We start from the raw sequence: 22,203 nt of genomic DNA, 5'->3' as shown, positions 1-22,203 counted from the left end.
TTTTCCACAACAGGCTAAAGGAATATGGTAATTACTTTAACAGTCTGTTTACACAGAATTTTCTTGGCTCTGATTTCTCATTGAAGAATATTGCTTCTTTCTGGTATAGGGGGGACACCATATACATGAGGAATTTTTATCTCAGGTTTTTATAATGAAGGAAATTACAATGTCTTTTTTGTATCTGCTGTTTCTCAAGTGCTAAAGCTCAAAATAATCTCTATACCAAAATGGTGTATTTTGGGATGCACATCTTGCCACACTAGCTCCAGAGAGAGCAATGCGTGCGTGCCACTTGCTCCGGAGAGAGACACTTTATCCTTCAACATTGTAAAAAAACAGGGTTTGCTCTGATGCGAGGTGGGGCGGGGTCAAGGTGGACGCTAGATCATCCAGGGCTGTTTCTATACAGACATCCTTGAAAAGATAGATCAGAACAAAGCAGTTAGTTATTTTGCTTATAAGACATACACAAATATAAGAAACCCATGGATAATTGTCTCCTTGTGATACCAACTTTTTAACCCTTTTGAGGATATTATCAGGGAAAAGTAAAATGAAAAGAGTAAAATCAAAATAGCAATCTTTTAAAAGGAGCAACATCTGTATATCAACTGATTGTAGCAAATCATTATTTTGTGAAATTATAGCAAAAACATCTGTTCAAGACAGAAGGTGAACTCAAAAGGAACAGATTCTATGGGTACATAAGAAACACTTTTAATAAATTGAAAATCCAAATATTTGGCCATCCCCACTATGTTTCTAAATCCCTCTGTTCTTCCATTTCATGAAGTATACTGGTGTGTGTTTGTCTTAAAATGTCCTTTTCCATTAAACAGGAAGCTCTATGAGTTGAAGCACTGTGTTGATATCAGTGACAACTGGATCCTAAGCATCTTGCACACTGCCCAGCACATAATCAGCATTTGATTAATATCAGTAGGAGAAACAAATACCACACAACAGATTATAAGACGATGATATTTATAAAGTTTAAAATTATTAAATTGGCATTTCTTAGAGATTCTATAGATTCTAAAAATAGTGAATTTTGCACTGAGCCCTACTCATTCTGATGCTCACAGTGCAATATATAAACACAGCACCTGACACATGGCAGGTGTCATTTTAAAGCTTGAAGGCTGTAAACAACCTCTTGAGAAAACTAAGATCAAGAAAAAATTAAATTTGCAGAGTGTTACAGAATTTCAGTCCTAGTTAGTGGCTAAAACACAAATTTCCACATTTTATGCTATGGTTTATAGAATCATTATTTCTTTTTTCTCTAACTTAAAGGATAGTAGCTTGTCTGACAACATTACTTGAGTATTAAAATCAACGTTGTGGAGGCATCACAATACATGACTTCAAACTATACTACAAGGATACAGCAACAAAAACAGCATGGTACTAGTATAAAAATAGACACATAGACCAATGGAACAGAATAGAGGACCTAGAAATGAAGCCATACATCTACAACCATCTGATCTTTGAAAACCTTGACAAAAAATAAGCAAAAGGGAAAAGCTTCCCTACTAAATAAGTGGTACTGGGATAACTTACTAGCCATATGAGGAAGAAGGAAATTGGATTTCTACTTATCACCATGTACAAAAATTAACTCAAGATGGTTTAGAAACTTAAAACCCCAAACTGTAAAAGAAGAAAACCTTCTTGATATTGGTCTTTGCAAAGAATTTATGGCTAAGTTCTCAAAAGCAATTCCAACAGAATGAAAATTTATAAATGAGAACTAATAAAACTAAAGAGCTTTTTCACATCAAGAAAAAATATCAAGGAAGTATGCAGACAACCTACCAAATTGGAGGAAATATTCACCAACTATGCATCCAACAAAGGTCTAAAATCCAGATTCTATAGAGAACTTAAACAAATTAATGAACAAAAACCAAATAACCTTATCAAAAAGTGGGTAAAGAATATGAAAAGACAATTCTCAAAAGAAGACATACAAGTGGCCAACAAACACAAAACACTGCTGCTTATCACTAATCATCAGAGAAATGCAAATCAAAACCACAATGGGATACCATCTCACACCAGTCAGAAGAGTGTTTGTTAAAAAGTAAAAAAAAAAAAAAAAAAAAAAAAATTAAAAAAAAAACAGATATTGGCAAAGCTGCAGATAAAATGGGATACTTATACACTATCGGTGGAAATGTGAATTATTCCAGCCATTGAGGATACCAGTTTGGAGATTTCTCAAAAAATGGTAGATGACCATTTGACCCAGTAATCCCATTACTAAGTTTATACCCATAGGAGAATAAATTGTTCTACCAAAAGGACATTTGCATCCATATGTTCATCTCAGCATTATGTAAAATAGCAAAATGATGGAATCAACTCAGGTGTCCATCAATGGTGGACTGGATAAAGAAAATGTGGTACATACACTATGTGGCCATACAAATACACAAAATTATGTCTTTTGCAGCAACATGGATGCATTTGGAGGCCATTATCCTAAGCGAACTAATGCAGAATACACGTACCACGTGTTCTCACTTACAAGTGGGAGATAAACATTGGATACTCATGTACGTAAACACAGGAACAACAGACACAGGGGACTAATAGTCTAGGGATGGAGGGAGGGTGACAAGGACTGAAAAACTACCTATTAGGTACTATGCTCACTACCTGGATGATATGGTTTGGTTCTGTGTCCCCACTCGAAACTCACGTTAAATTGTAATCCCCACATGTCAGAAGAGAGACCTGGTGGGAGGTGACGAGATCATGGGAGCAGATTTTCCCCATGCTGATCTCATGATAGTGAGTGAGTTCTTCTTGTAAGATCTGATGGTTTAAAAGTGTGGCACTTCCCCCTTCACTCTCTCTCTCTCCCACTGCCATGTAAGATGTGCTTCCCCGTTGCCTTCCACCATGATTGTAAGTTTCCTGAGGCCTCCCAGCAATGCAGAAATGTAGAAATGTGAGTCAATTAAACCTCTTTTCTTTGTAAATTACCCAGTCTCAGGTAGTTCTTCATAGCAGTGTGAAAATGGACTAATACACTTGGTGACAGGTTCAACCGCACCCCAAACCTCAGCATTATGCAATAAACCTTTATAACAAACCTGCACATGTACCCCATGATCTAAAAGTTAAAATGGAAAAAAATTTTTAAAGTAAATTAAATTAAATGTAAAAATCCATGTTAACGGGGATAACAAGCCAAATTGTCACCATTTTGTTTTAAAGATTTTTTATAAAATTAATTTTGAAATGGAACATATGTGATGCAAGACAACTACATTTAATTACTAAATAGTAATTAAGATTTAAAGATAATAAAAAAATAAATAAAATTTTTCACAGAAGAGAAAAAATATCCAGAAGAGTTGTCAAGGAAGGAACCCAATCTCCTGGAAGATGGCAAAGCACAACAAAACTACAAAGCAGATAATTAGGCATGAAAGCAGGTTGACTTGCCATAAGAGCATGGTTATTCCATGGAAAGTGGACAGTGAAACTCAATGGACCAGGGCCAGTGCTTTATTACTCAAAGCACTGTGTACATCAGGAGCATAAGCAAAGACCCTACCTCCATGTCTCCGAAGAGATACCACCAGCCCAGATGGATATTAGGCATACAGTGGGCTGTGCTGCAGGTGAGAAATGCAGTCCCAAGGCCTAGCACTTTTTGAGCAAGGACCAAGCATGATAGCAAGCAACAAATATTTTCACAAGCAACAAGCAAGCCAGTACGAAGGGAGGAGCAATTAGAAGGTATTTATACTTTGGTCACTTTGAATACTTCGTTACCTATATGACTAACTGCAGAGACTGTTCCGTCTCAGGAGACAGACAAACCCTGCAGTGTAACACAGTCAGTAAGAACATGCTGGGATGCTCAAGGACCATGGAAAATTGCCTCATCTAACAAGCCTTTTAGCCATCACCCTTTTCAAATAACAGTAACGCTAAACATATTTCTCTGAGTGTTTGCCACTAACAAAGACTCTGTGTGACCAAACTTTAGTCATGCTGCAGAACCATCTCTTAGCACCATCTATGCACTTGCACAATCTAGTATTAGCAAAACTACAAGTCAGTTTAACAGGCATCACCCCTCACCTTTAATATCTGATCACCCTCATTATCTGACTGGGTTCCTCATTCTCTTCAATTCCCCAGTTGATATCTGATCGTTCTGGCCTGTCTGCAGCAAAAATACTATTAGGTCGGTTTAGTTACACTCCATCATACCCCTGATGTTTTCTCCTAGTAATTTTCTATTCACTGATCCCCACCCTGCTCCTTGGCTATAAATTCTCATTCTCTCATGCCGTATTCAGAGTTGAGCCCAATCTCTCCCTGACTGCAAAATCCCATTGCAATGGTGCCTATATCTATCATGATGGTCCTGAATAAAATCTTCCTTTCTGTGCTTTAACAAGTATAATTAAATTAGTTTTCTTCAACGCCACCAAAAGATTCACCTTCTGATTTATTTTAAAAGAATGTCCTACTAAAACAATCGTTCTGATGCATACTGAATTCAGAATAAGTAATCTTTATATTTCACAATCCATTAATTTCCAATGAAGTAAAACCCTATAGTAGTGACATCATAATCAATATTTGAAATATTAGGAAATATTAACAATTGTTTTACATACCTGCCTTCGATAGTCTACAGTCACTGCTTATGTATACAAAAGAGAATCAAAACATTTTATTTATATGACTAATTATATCTTTAAAATTCAAGGAAAGAAGAAGATAACTAAACCCTGAAGACCACCGGTAGTATTTTTTTCTACCAAATATTGGAGAATATCACATTGACTAGATAATTCAACAATTTCAGGAAATTATCTCTAACCATGACTTTTAAGGTTCAGTAAAATATGTGAAAACCTACAAATATGTTTTTAAATGGACTTCCTAACTGATATAGGTTAACATCATAATCACATAATTGTTAACTCTATAATTGATTCTTAATTGCTTATATGCATATTTCATTCCCATTGCTAATCAGCATCATAATAAAATATTACTAAGTTAAACAATACAGTTTAAATTTCTTACAATGTTATGACCAGTATCTTATTTTATTTTTCATAAAACACTTGGGTAGGTACAGTTTTGTTGTACCATTTTAGAAATGGTAGAGGCTGGCATGGATCATAGTTTTGCCCATTACCTTGTCAGTTGTTTAAAGGGTTAATGTATGTATCTCGTCTGCCAAATCTGAAATTTAGATGACTCTGCCATTACCGTTGGATCCTGCTCACTGGAGCCTAGAGAACATGTTACTACTGAGTTGGCAGCTCAGATCTCCTTGGTTGGGTAAATATGCAAATAGTTGATTTGTTGAGGAGTCTCAATCTTTAGGATTCAGAAAAATAAAACTTTAGAATAAGTGAAGATTGTTATGTACCATAGAGAAGAACTTAATAAATTTAAGAAAATATGCTTCTTCCATACATGGAGAGGCCATAAGCACAAAAAATACTTACGTACTACAAAGTAGATGACCTTGGCCCCCAGTATAAGTCCTACTATTTTTAATTTGGCACAGATTATGAGAAATATGTTAATTTCACTGTCCTGATGAAAATTTCATTCATTTTTTTCAGGAATTTTTTTAAGAATCTGGTTTAGACTGGGAGCAGTTGCTTAGACCTATATTCCCAGTAGTTTGGGTCGCCTAGGTGGGAGGATTACTTGAGACAAAGAGTCCCAGGCGAGCCTGGGACAAATAGCAAGACCCCATGTCTACAAAAAATTAAAAACTTAGCATGCATTTAAAAAATTTAAAAACTTAGCCTAAGAGTTTAGGGTTACAGTGAGCTATGATCATACCACTGTACTCCAGCCTGGGCAACAGAGCAAGAACTTGTCTCTTATAAAACAAAAACAGAAAACCTGGTTCAATTCTAATCAAAATTCAAGTCAGATAGTTCCCTAATTGCCAAAAAGATAAAGAGCAATAAACTGTAGTTCTGACCTCAAGAGGCTTATACAGATGGGAAAAAATTAGCAAGCAACTAAAAAAAAAATTGTCTATTGCATAACAAACGATCTTCCTTGTATAAGCTTACCAGTTTTACTCACTATTATCAGTGATAGAATTTCTTCAATTTTTTGTCTCCTATTCTCAAAATAATTACAAGATTTAAGATACACAGCACTTAATTCTAAAAATATGTGGACTTTTTATCCCAAAAACATCAACTACAAAATGATAATGATAAAAAATTACATGCTGTTAGAGAAACAAAAGTTGTTGAAACCTAGTTCATTCTATTTATAAAGTCATGCAGCAAAGGCATTTTAAAGAAAACTACTGATTGACAGTTTTACTTAAATTTTTGCTTGCTTTCACTGTATTAGAACAGTCTCAAAAACAACCTCGTGAAAATACCATTATTCTCCCAGTTTACTCAGGTCTTGTGACCGATTAAGTGTTTAAATAGCAATGCTGACATTAAATTACAATGCAATCTACATGGTGAAAATGGAACATAAGTGATGCATTTGCTTTGTTTTGCAGAAGTCATTATAAAAGATATATCTATCAATAAACAAAATATTTCAGCTACCAACATCTTTAATAACAGAACATGTAGGCAAATTTATTAATTAATGAAACAGATTTTACTATCTTCAGCAAAATAAATAAAAACCTAAACTCCTCGAATAATCCCATTTATTCAAAAACTTAAAGTATAGCAAAAATAAGTAATTCAATTAGTATCATTGTTTCTCAGTGCTATCATTGATATTAATAAAAACTCATAAAACTGTAGTAAATTCCGGTTCATATTTTTGCTGCTACCACTAGTAAGATGCAATTTTCTCTGAGTCTGACCTTTGTTTTATTGCAGTCTAAAATGTAGTTCTCAATGACATTAAAGCAAAGGAAATCTATAAGGTACTTTTTTATTCAACTCCACACAAGTTTTAGATCCTATCGAGTAGGAAATTGTGTCCAAATCATTCATTTTCCACAATTTTATTATAACATTATAGATTTATAAAAAGCTATTATATTAAAACAAAATCTAGTTTTAAATTTCCACTTATGCTTTTATTGTCCATAAAATTTTCAATTAATTTTATTGAGACTCCATTAATATAGTTCAAATTATTTCCCAGCTGTATTATAATTGTGACTGAAAAACCAACTTATTTAAGCTTCCCCATCAAAATTTGAAATAAATCTCAGAGAATTCACAAAAATAACATGGAAAATTCATAGCAAAGTTTAAGTTATAAACCAGAAATATTATGAAGCAGAGCTCACAGATATATTAGTAGTTTTGTGAATGGAGATCATTAAGTGTCTTTTTCAGTTAAGAAGGTTTATTTCCCATATGATCCTCCCTTCCTTTTTGGACCTTCAAGCAAAACAAAAATTGAACATAGGTATTCTGTAAATATTGATGACCATTTACAAAAAGAATGGCTCACTTAATCTCTTTTCCTAGCATAGTATTCCGTAAGTATCAACACAGTTCCAAATTTGGCACATACATATGAAACATTTCTAACATCTTATAACTAAATATTTGTGGCAATCACAGAGTTGACATTTGAATTAGCACATCCACAGATGTTTATTATAAGGGAATGGTCACTGAGCAATGACTAAAAGGGCCTGAACTCCCATCTGGTCGCTGCTATTTACTGACCTATGTGATTGTGAGATAAATTCTAAACAGCACTTGGCATAAGAATTCAAAAAATATCTGTTGAATCACGATGGAAATTTGACTAATGGAAACATATGTTGTAGAAAGAAAAGTGATATGGTATTAGTCTTCTATACCGTATAGCAAATTATCACAAACTTGCAGCTTAAAATAGCACATATTGATAATTTCTTTGTTTCTGTAGGGCAGAAGTCAGGCATATCCTAGCTGAGTTCTGTACTCCAGGGTCTCACAAGGCTGAAAGTCAGGTGTTGGCTGGAGCTGTGGTGATCACAGCCTGCACTAGAGAATAATCCATTTCCAAGATCTTCGTGTTCTTGGTGGAATTCATGTCTTTGCAACTGTTGCCCTGCGGTTCTACGTTCAGCACTTAGGACTCTCAGCACTCAGTGGCCACTACAGTTCCTTGCCACGTGGCCCCCTCCATATGCTCTCTCACAACATGGAAGCTTCTTCAAAATTAGCAATAGAGAGAGAGAAAGGGATAGAGAGAGGAAGAGAGAGAAACTCTTACTTCAGGGATGATCCATTTTCTCTTTGAGTTATTTTATCAGTAAAACCAGGCCCACCTAGATGAATCTCCCTTTTGATTAATTCAAAAGCAACTTATTTGGGATCTTCAAGACATCTCCAAAATTTCTTCATCTTTACCATATCTCATTGATGAGAAACAATTCATATTCAAGGGGAGAAGATAATACAGGAAGTGAACACCAGATGGTGGGAATTACTGGGGACATTTCAAGGTCTACTTGACAAAGATGGAATTGTGATAATCAAGTATAGAAAATATTCGACTTATTCTTTTTATATATTAAAAAATAGAGAAGGAATCCAATGAGGTCACAGTGTCCTAAGGTCAAATAAGATAACGGCTGGGATGAAAGTTAGTTAAAACAGAAGACTGACAATAGACAAATGTTTTCTTCATTTGAGTTATCTTACTTTGCCTAAATAGCTGCTACACTCAGCCACGTGTTACTTATTGTAAGAAATAAATATGAGGGGTGGGGGCTGTGGCGAGAGAGATGCAGGTTGCTCCAGGCAAATTCGCATTGGTAATTCTTGCTTGAAAACTGTCCACATTGTAAGATGTTGGGCTCATCTGGGCAATAATGGCTCTTAACTGTTTCCTTTGCAAGTGACTTCTATTCCTTACAAGAATCAATTCAGGATAAATAAAATTATTTATTTGCAACAACCCTTCCCACCACCCTAGGCAAAAACAAAAGTGTTTTTATTAAGCCCCACGGGCGAAGGGAAGTGTTCTTACAAATTAGATTTGAATATTATTTGATTTATTTTTTAAAAGCCAACATAGTTTGGCACTTGGTTTTTTCCTGCTAAAGTAGAAAACTCTGAACCCATTGTAAATGTGGCAAAGAGCTTTCATCTTTTCCACTGGAAATTTAATCTCACATGTGCTCTTCCGAATGACAGAGTGACATCTTTGAGCAAGGGTTGTTTATCAAGCATTTGTTAAAGGATGAGGTAGGCCAACAGTCAGCAGCCAATTTCTCCTTTCCAAAGTTTTGGGCTGTTCCCAAATTCTACCTCTAAAGTATAAGAACAGGAAAGAAAATGACATAATTGTATATTTTTTTTCCTACAACAACCTTGTCTCTAATATAACATAAAAATTGTCAGATAATCACATGAAAAGTAATGTATAATTTATTTGAATTATTAATTATAACAATGAAAACCTAGAACGTTATTCTTCAAAAAAATGTTTTTACTAAGCGTCTATTATGAACTACACAATATTCTAAATTCTTGGGAGAAGTGGAGACAGTACCTTAATCCAAGTATCTAATAATGAAGAATCATTAGGCATCTTATAATATATGTACACATTGTTAAATATTAAATAACCATTACTGTGCTAATTGTGAAGAATTCCTATTAACATTTGAAATTGAAATTTTAAATAAAAAGAGATTCAAATTAATATTTGCATAGATAAATTGTAGGATATTTATATAATAAAATGTGATACAACAGTTGAAAGAAAATCTAGAGTAATAAATGTTGACTTGGATAAATCTCAAATACAATGTTAAGGATTAAAAAATAAGTTGCAAAAGAATAGTTTTAGCACAATCATATATTACACAGTAAAAGTACAGACAAGGTACTAAAACGATAAAAGCCAAATTTTGTTTAGTGTTTAACTATGTGGGAGAAGGGGAGAGATTTGGGAGAGAAGAAAAAAGACTTCAATCATTTTTGTTAGATTTGTTTCTTCAGCTTCACAGGGGCACTTGGGGTATAGTAATACTTTTCTCGAAACCTATTTACATTCTGAAATATTTCACTGTTAAAAAAATAATTTTCTATTCCCATACATCAGCGAGAATATGTAATATTTGTCTATCTGTGCCTGGCTTATTTCATGTAACAAACACTTTTTAAAAGTTGTACTTTTAGAGATAAAGAGTAGAATAATGGTTACCAGAGGCTTGGAAGTGTATTGTTGTGGGAGGAGATAGAGAAGCATTCATTAATGGGTACAAAAATACGGCTAAAATTAATAAGATCCACTGTTCAGTAGCAAAATAGGGAAACTAATAGTTAACAATAATTTATCATATCTTTCAAAATAACTAAAATAGTGGAGTTGGAATGTTTCTAACACCAAGAAATAATAACTGCTTGAGGTGATAGATATCCCAGTTACCACAGTTTGGTCATTACACATGGCACACTTGTATCAAAATGTCACATGTACCCCATAAGTGCATACAGTTATTATGTATCCATAATAATTATAAATTAAACATAAAATTTAAAAATATAGGAATAAAACTGGCAGGAAAAAAACAGCGTATCTTTGGAATTCTGTTACTCTCTTTCTATTCAATGTGCATGTATTGGCTTTATAATTGGAGAAAAAAATATCATTCAAATTAGTTTAAATTAATGACTATTCTACTTTTCAAGGTCATTCAGTTACTAAATTACATTAGTATCTAGATTTTTATATTTCGTGCATTATTTCTGTTAGTGATTTTTATGTTTACATGGTGAATATAATTTATATTTAAGAGTATGTTTAATTATGTCTCAAAACATATCTGTATACTTTTATGTATCTAAAATTTGAAAGTACTGTCAAAATTTGTATTCTCTAAATTTCTATATCTTAGCTTTAGTTTATTTAGAAAATAATTATGGAAATAATATCATAATATTTTCTATTCTCAAAGACAGGTCTCACTCTCCTGTAGATGTGTGTGAAATATTATGAACTAGGTTGTTCTATTTCTATGAAACATAATTAACTCCTCCAATCTCCTTTTGTATCAGAGTAGTTGGTAAAAGTAAACACTATAAATAACTTGTGCCTTTAGACAGACTCGTTCTTATCTATGTTAATACTAAATTTAGTACACGTATGTTTCAATCAGTTGGAGGGTGAAATCTGAAGTTTAGGTAGATTAAATGCAGGTAGACATAAATTCAAAAACTATTAAGAAATCTTAATCAGAATAAGAAATTAGTTATGGTTTCATGTGATTTAAGTTAGAACCAGTCTACCTTTTTTAACTTTTCTCTTTTCTTCCTGAATGTGATTAATGATGGGCTTCTGAAACTGACTCAGTTCTAAAATCCTTTCTGAAAACAGAAATTACATTAGTAGTCAGTGACTCCAGCTGCTGGTTTCTCTTCTAACCCAACACATATGCTTCACGATGACCAGACACTGCATACCAATGTTGAGCCTGGGTGCCCCAGCAGTGTGTGAGATTTCACAACCGATCCTCCCTCTTGTTCAACTCAGTCTATGTTCTTGCTTCAAGATCAGGTAATTTCATTTAAAAGCTTCTCTAGGAATGAGACACTGGTAATCTTACCTTTTGGAAATATTCTGTTCTCCAATCTCCGCTTCTGGTAAAGTCCTACTGTGGCTTTCTCACTCTCATAGTTCAACAGGATGGAGTGATACAGTTCTTTCACTCCTGTATTTCAGCAAGTTCTGAGTTCTTGTCTCACGACCAAGAGGAATGAGGTGTGCAGACACTGGAGAGTGAGTAAGACAGAGGAGAATTTTGTTGAGTGACAGAAAGAAAGCTCTCAGCAGCAACAGGGAACTTGAAAGTGAGTTGTTGGCTGCGAGGCAGAGTCCAGGGTTTTTATGGGCTTAGAATGGGGAAATGTATGCTGATTGGATTGTGGGTAGGCTTGGAAAAAGCACCATTCAGAAAGAGGTACAATAGTGTAAAGAACCAATAGAGAGCTGAAGTGAAGGCTTGGTCCAGGTCCCTGACCCAGAACCAATCAGGGACTGATTGCACCAAATGGAAATGGAAGTTCCCACTCTGGTCCATGGACTCTATCCAGGACTGGTAGTTTGGTATCACACTTCAGACAGTCATCGGCTTGAAAGTTGAGTTTCACCAGGCACCCATCCCTGTCTGCCCAGGAATTTCTCTGCTTACTATCACTATCACTACCAAATTATAAAAATCTCTCAATGCTGAATGTCACTCATATTTTTACCTCTAACTTCTAATTCTACATTTAATAATATATTTTGTCTCCTATACTCCATAGTGATACCAAGACCAGTAATATAATCAATAATAGCTACCACTAACTGAATATCGAATATGTTCCAGGAGCTTTAAATATATTCTTTCTATTATCTTAATAATTCAAATTCAATATTATTTACCCTGTTTTACAGATGAAGAAGTTGAATTGAAATGTGTATAAAACATACCCAATTCCATAAGTGCATGTATGTTTTATCAAAGACTGCACAATTTCCACTAAGATACAATGCCTGCCATCAAAAATAAAATAGCAGCGATGGCCCCAACAAAGCTGTTTCTCCCTCTTTCTTTATTTCAGCATTTTGGAAAAGGCAGATCAAATGGAGAACGTAAGGCAAAATGAGTCTAAAGAAAAGCAGAGAAAATTAAAAACAGATGAAAAATAGGGTAGAATATTCAAGAAATATCATTGTTGAAGAGTACATTTTAGAGACTACAAACACTAAGAAATATGCAAAAATATTTTAAAAATTGTAAGAAATAATGAAACTTCTTTCATCAATTCCTTAGGAAATATACCCCCAAATATTCTAAATTAAATGTTAAATTAATCAGAGTATCTAATCTTGAAATGTAGACACTTTTCTTGAAGGATAATGGAAGTGCTGTTCTGAGGTCAAGCATTCTTAAGCCAGTCCTCATTATAAACATTTATTTTCTGAATGTCCTTCATACCTCCTTAAGAGGAATTGAAAAATAATGACTATATTTAACTCTTATATTTTGACTAACTTTAAAAATTCTTCTGTCTTTAAGATTTCAAGATAATTAAACCAATAATGGTGCACATCACTACTCTTGTAGAGAAATCTTTCAAGATAAAATCATAAGGATATTCTTTGCAATTCAATCCCAGTTATCACAGGATCCTTTCTACACATGAATTGATTTTTAATCCTTTGGAGAAGTATATATGTATCATGATTTATTAATGGAATACAGAAATATTATTGAACACATTAATACTTTTTAGCTCTAGTAGAGATAGAAATGCCAGTTAGATATGTATATTATTTAGTATTTATTGTTTTCCCTTCTAAGATTATGCACTATATGCAACTGATTTTATAATTATTAGAAAGTCAGGAATAATAAACATTTAACCTGTTAACTATTATTCAACCAATAAGCATTCCCTGTAAAATCAGTAAATCACAAGGACAAGAATTTTAGCTTTATCTGATAGTTAACTGATGTCCTTGGCAAAGAAAACTAGTCTCTATGCAATCATGTAGTATTTTTAATTATCAACTTATTTTCACCTAAAATGATTTTAACTACTTACCACTTTTGAATCCCACCCTAAATTCAAAGTCCTTGGTCTATAGATAAAGGTGAAGTTGAATGTTATTTTTGGCAACTTAATTTTGATCAAAATTATATTCATCAAAATTATTTTCTTAAAAATTTTTTTTCTTTTTTGAGACTGAGCCTCACTCTGTCACCCAGGCTGGAGTGCAGTGGTGCAATCTCAGCTCACTGCAAGCTCTGCCTCCTGGGTTCCCACCATTCTCCTGCCTCAGCCTCCCAAGTAGCTGGGACTACAGGCGCCCGCCACCACGCCCGGCTAATTTTTTGGTATTTTTAGTAGAGACGGGGTTTCACCGTGTTAGCCAGGACGGTCTCGATCTCCTGACCTTGTGATCTGCCCGCCTTGGCCTCTCAAAGTGCTGGGATTACAGGCGTGAGCCACTGCGCCTGGTTAAATTATTTTCAAAATTTTATGATATCTTACTGAGTAACCTGTAATGATGACTTGATTTTTAAGAAATTTTTATTAGACCTTAAACAAATATGACCATGCCAACTGTAATTTACTATTACGTTTAAAAGGGACAAAATGATTATTTGGGGGATGTTTAAAATTATTCAAATAAAAATACTTAATACCTAATATTATAATAAATATTGTATATATGTATTTCACATATGTAACTTGGAAAGAATAAAAGAGAACCCATTACAAAACACAATAAACAGAGTATTACCAATATTATATAAGCACTCCATACAACTTCCTGAGCAGGCCCTGCTCCCTCTTTTGAAGAGCAGATGACCATGCTGATGTTTTTATCATGCCCTCAAGATTCTTTATCATTTCATGACATATAAATATATATGCATACTTAAGATGTTTTATTTATTTTACGTTTATAAAAACAGTAGAAAATTGTATGCAGTCTTCTGTGAAATTTTTCTCTCAATTTTATATTTCTAGAATTCATCATGATTGAAGTATATATATTTGGTATTTTTAGTACTGTGTAATATTTCATCATTTTAATGAGCCACAATTTATTTATTCATTCTCAAATTGCTGAGAATTTAGGCTGTTTCTAGTATTTTTCCCCTCATGAGTAATATTGCTCTGAACATTCTTTTTTTTATATTTTTTTTATTTTGAGACGGAGTCTCGCTCTGTCACCCAGGCTGGAGTGCAGTGGCATGATCTCGGCTCACTGCAACCTCTCCTCCTGGGTTCAAGTTATTCTCCTGCCTCAGCATCCTGAGTAGCTGGGATTACAAGTGCATGCCACCACTCCTGGCTAATTTTTGTATTTTTAGTAGAGGCAGGGTTTCACTATGTGGTCAGGCCAGTCTGGAACTCCTGACCTTGGGATCTGCCTGCCTCAGCTTCCCAAAGTCCTGGGATTACAGGCGTGAGCCACTGCATCCGGCCTGAACATTCTTCTTTATATCTGCGGTTACTAAGTGCAAAAGTTGATTTTGTGCATGAGTGATATTTATGAGGCTTAAGTTATGTTCATTATAGGTTAAGCTGACTTAACAAATGGACCAAAATATATGTAAATAACTCAAGTATATTAAAACTCTCTTTCTTGCTTATGTATCAGTTCAAAGCAGGTGCCTGATCTCCATTCAGTAATTCAGAAATCAAGGTTTCTTTCCTCTTGTACCACATAATTGCGTGTGTGTGTGTGTATACGTGTGTGTGTGTGTGTGTGTATATATATATGATTGTCAGAAGTTCAAAGAGAACATGAAGGTAGCACATCTATCTCCCACAAACCTTGGCTCAATAATGGTGTACCCCACTTGGATAAACTGAATTATATTTCCACAAAATTAACACACTGATTGATGTCCCAAACCTCAGTATTTCAGAAAGTAACTATATTTGGAGATAAAAATGAGGTCATGAAGATGGGGTCTTAATCCAATTTGAATGAAGTCTTTATAATAAAGTGCAAGAGACAGCAGACATGCACACATAGAGAAGAATGGCTGTGTCAAGACAGAGTGACAAAGTAGCATCTGTAAATCACGGAGACAGGTCTCAAGAGAAACTGAACCTGGGGATGTCTTGATCTTGGAATTCTAGCCTCCAAAACTATAAGAAAACAAATTTTTCATGCTTAAGACACCCAGTCTGTGACATTTTGTGCCATCACTGGCAAGCTAGTATATTCACTGTTGCTCTTATTCCAATAGTGTAAACGAGTCACATGGCTTTCCCTAACACAGTGAGGGTGGGATGTACAGTCCCTAACTGAGGGCCTATTGCATCAAAATACAGTCATTGTACTGTATCTCTGTCACAAAGATTATATGAATTTACCAGCCCTAGAGAATAGTGCTGTATTTTACACTCAAAGAGATTGTTCATTTTTTGTTCCTATTTTCTATTCCCCCTAAGTGCGCGAGAGAATGAATCAATCTTTATCTGCGGTGACATTTTGCATTTCAGGCTTCTTATTTGCCAATGGAATGGGTATAAAATGACATCGCATTAGAGTCCTACTTCCAGCTTCCTTCACTGTCAATGACTTTGGACATCTCTTCATATGTATGTTAGTCACGTGCATCCACTATTCTGTAAAGAATGTGCTCATTTACACTCCCCGTAGTCTATTCATATATTTAGCATTTTTCTTTTTGAATTCTGAGGTCTTTATAAAACTATATGAATCCTCTTAGTTATTCGTAATACAAATAACTTCTGCCAGGTTTCATCTTTATTAAAGTGTCTTGGATATACAAAAGGCTTTAATTTTAATATACTTGCATTTCTCAATTTCTTATGTCCGAGATACATTGTACGCTAACTTCAAGTTCTAAAGCATCTTTATTCATTTATTTTTTCAGAGAGTTCCAATTTGTACATTGGTCATTTAACTTAATCTGTCACTGGATTGAGAAGAGAGTACAAGAGACACCTCATGAAGGGAGTGACAGAAACCTGGCAGAATGGAGAGAGCTTTAAAGGAGAACAGCCAGTGGCACCTTAGAGTACAGAAAAGAGCCCCCAGGAATGCGTGCCAACCTTTTAACCTCTCTAACCACACATCCTCAAGCTACTGGAAATATCAGTTAAATTAGGATGTGTGTCAAAGACAATTTGATTGCTCTATGATAAAGCAAATTGGACCTACAGAATGCTGTTTGTGCTATCCATGATTATAAAAACAAGGAATATCCCAAAATATGAGTAAATGCATTACATAAAATAGCAGAAGCAAAAACAAAACAAACAGCAAACAACAGATAACTTCCTTAAAATCGTTGAGTTATTAAAGAAATTAATAATAAAATTATTTATATGAAATGACAGCACACAATAACTACCTAAAAGATGTGCAATGTAAAGATAGTAACAGAAGTCAACAAACTGAAACACACAAAGATACAAACTGAAAGAAGCAGAATGAGTGCAATTGAAAATCAAGTTGCTGTTATGAGGAAAAGGCTTCAGAAATCATAGTGAACATAGAAGGAAAGTCAAAATATTAAATGAATATACAGAATATTATTTATATAAAAAACAAAAATGATGCAATGTAAGATAATTGATGTCTCTGAAGTAAACAATACAAATGATATTCAGAAAGATACCTCAGGAAAAAAAAAATTTTAAATTATATAGAAACTTAATTCACAGGAAAAATATACTGAACAATTTTTTAAGAATTCAGGATATACCACATTCCAAGAAAGGTGATAAAGATAAGACAAAATTGAGATTCATATTATATACAACAAAACCAATGAACTTTAAAGTAAATAATTTTTTAGATCATAAGTAGTAAGAAAACATCAGCTATAAGGGTAAAATCAGGCTAGCTTTTAGATTTCTCTACAGAAACATTCTTTGCCAGAAAATCAGTAAAGCAGTGATTGCCAAGTCATGAAAAAAATGAAGTGTGATCCAAGAATGTGACACCCATCTCAATCGTCATAAAAGAATTAGAGCAACTGGCTGACATTCTGAAATATAAAAGAGTCAGAAAACATAAAATGAGTAATTCTGAAGAAAAATTCTTGGTAATTAAATTCAACAGTCTAAAAAATAATATAAAGAACTTCAGGATGGAGAAGACTTGGTGATGTATACCGTAACGACTATTCAATTTACTTAAACATAAAGACAAGAATAAATCCTGGTGGGAATATAACTGGACAATATAGTGTTATGATTGCTATCAAACTTAAAATAGTCTGGGCAACAAAATTAGCAGGTCAACACAGATGCTGAAGAAATATGGATGCTAAGAGCTTGACATCTTTCATTCCAAGGAATTGTTAAATTATTTTATATTGAAATATATATAAGTGTAACTTGGGTGCTTTCTAAATTGAATTTATATTTTCTTGTTTTTTAAGATAATTACTGTTTAAGATCTTTGTCCATTAATAAAGTTTAAAAAACAGCAAATAATTTGTTGGAGAAAGGTTAGAAAACAGTTATAATAAAATTCATATTTAGAAAAGATGTGAAGGAACACATGTTCATATATAAAAGAAAGGTATACATGTCAATGTTGTTTCTAAATAGTAGATTCGTCAATTTTGATTTAACATTTTAGTTATTTTTTCTGAAATCACTAAGTAATGTTCAAAATGAAACAGGTTAAAGAAATTGCAGGCGATTATGATGAAAAGGTTAAAATACATAAATATACATGTTAAATAAAAATTAACCAAATCATAGAAAATTAATATTTTTTCTGTCTTAAAGCAGTATAGAAACATTGTGTGGTTGGATGTTTTACAATATATCATACAGTATTAGTTCCTCCTTATCATGACTTCAATTTCTACAGTTTCAGTTACACATGGTTTGGGTTAACCTCAGTTCAAAAATATTAAATGGAAAATTCCAGAAATAAACAATACATAAGTTTTAAGTTGCATGTTGTTTTGTGCAGTGTGATACTATCTTACACCATCCAACTATGTCCTACCCAGAAACGATAAGATTCATATTCTTTTGTCCAGCAGCTCCACCCTCTCTAAGCTGCCTGTCCACGTGCCCCTTAGTTAATTGGTAGTCCTCTCAGTTATCAGATCCATTGTTGAGGTATCACAGCACTTGTGTTCAAATAGCTCTTATTTTACTTAACAATGGCCCCAAAGAGCAAGAACAATGATGCTGGTAATTCGGATATGCCAAAGAGAAGCTGTAAATCTCTTCCTTTAAGTGAAAGGGTGAAAATCCTTGATTTATAGGGAAAGAATAAAAAAAAAACTTTATTACAGTATGTTGTTATAATTGTTCTAATTTATTATTATTGTTTTAATATCTTACTGTGCCTAACATACATTAAACTTTATCATAGGTTTGTATATATAGGAGAAAACATAGTGGATATAGGATTCGGCACCATCTGTAGTTTCAGGCATCCACTGGGGGCCTAAAATCATATGTCCCACAAATAACGCAGGACCCCTGTATGCACATTCAAGCTTGATAAAAGCCCTTTGCCATGGAATTAATTCTTACATAATGAAAGTCAAGGGCATTGCAGAGTGCTGTTACCAGCAGTGGAGGTTTCTCATTAATGCGTACAGATTCACTACACAAAGCAACATTCTCTTTGCCTGGTGACAGCTTCTTAGTGGCTGCTTGAAACCTCAGTGGATTTGTACTACATTTGTTATTCAGTCTAAGTTCTGCAGTATTAGAATGAATTCTGCCCTCTTAATACATTCATTGTCTTTGATAAGCTAAAATACACAGGAAATTGCTCACTTTGGGAAAAAGATTAACTAATTCAGGCCACAAAATTCAATTTAGTAAGGGAAAGGTCACTTTTAAACTATATTCTGAGCATCTGATTGAAAACCCTGAGTCAGGTACCAGCTAATCAAGACTAATCAAAAGAGAGATTTTGTTATTATTATTTTCTTTAGAATAACAAATGGTTTTGATGAGGTATGCCTTTTTTATTTTACTGCAAATTTTCAAGAATGTCTACCTAGATTTTTGTTTATTCTCTACACTAACAGGGATGACACTCTAGTTCCCTTGAATATTTATACTTCATTCTGATTTTATAAACCAAGCCAAAAATCCTCTACAAATAAAGCAAAAAGATGTTTCATAATTGCTATCACCTAAAAATCTCTTGCACCTTTATACATACCAAGAATAATTTAATTTTCTCTCATTGAAAATATCTCCCCCTCCTGCTCACATCACAGGGTTGAAGGCATTTGTGTGCCAACTTTTCCCAGAACACCTGGTCAATCCTTTACCGCCAGATGGACCTGCTGATGCAGAACAAAACAGGGAATAGTTGTAATAAATAATTCTGTGGGGGATGCTGTTGGTAACGTTATTGGTCCAGTCTGCCTTGACTAAAAATTGTAGCAATCCATAGCCTCCATTTATCTGTCTAGAACTAGCAAATTATTCAGACGTGTCAGAAGGCAAGGCGATAGAATGAAAGAGGACTGGTTTATAAATCCTGGGATTGTGCAGTCTCTGCTACTCACTTTGTTTGTTTGGGGCTCACTTTTCTATCTCTAAAATTAGTGAGCTCAAAATTGAGAGAATTGAATGAGATGTTTCTTGTACTTTACTCAGGTTTATAGTTCAAAGGCACAGTGTGAACATTGAACTTCTTGACACCAGAAAAACAAGAGACTTTTAAATGGCCTATATATTTAGGTTAACACGTGCCTTTCCCTGTCGTCTGCATTCTCAAAAAACATTTGGAAAATAGTCATATTATAATAAAGTTATTTAAACAAACTTTTGTGAATAATTACTGCTAGATGATGATTATTCATGTTGTAACAGCTGAACATCAACTGTATTACTAGGTGCCAGGCACCGTGGCAGGAGCTCAGACCCTTGAGCCCCACTAAGCAAGACGGTGAAATGTGGGATTAAGGAACTCACAGAAGTGCACCTGCTCAATAGAGAGAGAAATGCAGAACATAGATGGTTAAATTGGTTAAATGTGGAAATGGAATCTTCCTGACAAGTGTAAGCTGAGCTGACTCTCACTTGGCAAGAGAAAGAGGGGTAGCATGAGAATTTAACGTAAGGATGTTTCAAATGCCAACAAGTGGATGTGAAAAGGAATTAAATTACAAGAGCTTTTGTCAAGTAACTGAAAAATTAATAGAAGAAAGATAAAATGTCACATAGACAAAAATTAAATGCACAGAGGCAGAAGCAAATTTTATAAAAGATAAAAGCTAACACTTAACCAATCGGTATTAGTGGATTTCCAACCTCAGCTGCAATTTTAAAGAGCTTAATAGTCATCACTTATATTCTTCTAACAAGAAATGGTTGTACAAACTGAAAATCAATGATGGTTCTTAAAGTGAGGTTGCTGGGCAAATTGCTACCTTGAAATCTGGAAATCCTTAAAAAAGGGCCCACGCAGAGAATCAGAGCTGAGATCTGCTTACCAGGAGAAGAACCTCATAGAGCCTTAAATGAATGTTACCAAAAAAAAAAGGGGTTCATTTACCTGGAGTAACAAATGACTCTCCACAAGAATGCAGGTTTTGATCATTAGGAGTTTTACTACTTTCCACAAGGAAGGAGTGCATGGGGTATATTCCCCAAGGCAGTGTTTCCCTGAAGGAAAGTAGCAGTAGGGTTTCATGGGGCGGTGGAGAGGGGAGAAGGTCCATCATTGCATGTAGAGGAGAGGTCCCAGTGAGGCAGAGGCAGTAAGTCCATATGCTCACACACAGGTTGCATGTTATGATGATGAAGCCGTTACTCTTCATAGGGTAGATATTTTAGCATGATAATAAGAAAAGTTTACCTGGGTTAATCTATCATTTGCTGGGGTCTGTTAGGAGCTTGTTCCAGCCAATTAGGTGAGCACATTCTACACAGAGTTTGGGGAAAAATGAAACCACCTTTAAGAAAATATTATTACAGTGAGAAAATTATGACAGTGCAAGAGATTGAACCTAACTGACTCCATCTTACCTCTAACCCTCAACCTGCCTTGTTATCCTGGGCAGAAGCTGAACTAACTTTGGGAGGAACTTCGTTTATAGTTTAACTTTGAATCAAAGACTATAACAGCCCTTTCCCAAACAAGCCCTCTTCTTGCTTGTGAACAGATTACCTTTGTAAGACTAACACATTAGCCACAATGTAAGAAATTATGGTTTAGGAGTCACACAGCCAGAGACCACTAGATTCAGAACATCCCCAGCTGTTCTCAGGAAAAATATCACTGCTGTAAATCTAAGATTGGTGCTCAAGATACTTTCTAGATCCCGCATTCTGAGGCACCCGCTGGCACCACCCAGACCTGTAAACTGGCTCAGCCAGTTCTGTGAATCCACCCAGGAACAGAAGACAGCAAAAGTACCCACTTTGACTCCCCCAGTTTTGTCACCAGCCTGACGAATCAGCACTCCCAACTCCCTGGCCCACTGCTTACCAAATTATCCTTAAAAAACGCCGTCTCCAAATTTTGGGAGAGATAGATTGAGTAATAAAACTCTGGTCTTCCATTTAGCTCGCTCTGTGTGAATTAAACTCTTTCTCTATGGCAATTCCCGTGTCTTCATAAATTGGCTCCATCTGAGCAGTGGGCAAGTACTCATTGAGGGGTTACAAAAACAGGCTGCAAGGCCGTAAAACAGGGTGATTGCTCAAGTTGATTACATTCTTAAAGTTCCTGGAGACTCTTCCTGTCTTCTTACACTGATAGGAAAAC

General features: G+C 34.6%; 1 long non-coding RNA gene across 1 annotated transcript; it reads right to left on the bottom strand.

The window, feature by feature from the left end:
* Nucleotides 1-75: 75 nt before the first annotated feature.
* On the bottom strand, nucleotides 76-11,718 carry LOC105498536 (uncharacterized). The gene is made up of 3 exons (XR_011621737.1): nucleotides 11,558-11,718; nucleotides 11,241-11,318; nucleotides 76-417 (listed from the first exon to the last, which is right to left on the bottom strand). It is a non-coding gene; the product is annotated as an uncharacterized lncRNA (long non-coding RNA).
* Between the last annotated feature and the right edge of the window lie 10,485 nt (nucleotides 11,719-22,203).

The sequence above is a fragment of the Macaca nemestrina genome, chromosome 4 (genome assembly GCF_043159975.1).
Source record: "Macaca nemestrina isolate mMacNem1 chromosome 4, mMacNem.hap1, whole genome shotgun sequence".
Lineage (NCBI taxonomy): Eukaryota > Metazoa > Chordata > Mammalia > Primates > Cercopithecidae > Macaca > Macaca nemestrina.
Note: the sequence above shows the minus strand (reverse complement) of the source record. Positions and strands in the feature narration are given on the sequence as shown.